The sequence below is a fragment of the Nicotiana tabacum genome, chromosome 17, assembly GCF_000715075.1.
Source record: "Nicotiana tabacum cultivar K326 chromosome 17, ASM71507v2, whole genome shotgun sequence".
NCBI classification, from domain to species: Eukaryota; Viridiplantae; Streptophyta; class Magnoliopsida; order Solanales; family Solanaceae; genus Nicotiana; species Nicotiana tabacum.
In genome coordinates, this window is record NC_134096.1 from 81,636,015 (window position 1) to 81,636,608 (window position 594).

The window sequence follows — 594 nt, forward strand, 5'->3', positions numbered from 1 at the left end:
TTGAGACTGGCCCTGACGACCTTTGGAGAAAAGTGCAAGCGAGAGAATACTCTGTGGTTGACCATCTAAACAAAACTCCTACTCAGGTTGACCATATGAACAAAACTCCTGCTCAGATATCCATTTTATCACTGTTGTAAAACTCCAAGACACACAGGAATGCCCTGATGAAGGTACTGAGTGAAGCTTATGTACCCACCAACATCACTAGTGGGGAAATGGACAACATGGTCGGGCAGGTATTGGAAAGCCACAAAATCACTTTTTATGAAGGCGAGCTGCCACCGGAAGGACTAAGTCACAACAGGGCACTACATATCACAGTGCAATTTGAAGATAAACTCATCGCCAGGGTACTGATAGATGGGGGTTCGAGTCTCAATATATGTCCATTGACCACTCTGAAGAGATTGGGTAAAGGCCTGCACGAGATACGAGCACGAAGCATGAATATAAGGGTGTTTGATGGATCTCAAAGAGCCACAATCGGAGAAATTAACCTCAGCCTACAGATGGGCCCAACCTGATTTGATGTTGAGTTTCAAGTGCTGGATATATCTTCTACCTATAATCTATTATTGGGACGACCCTGGA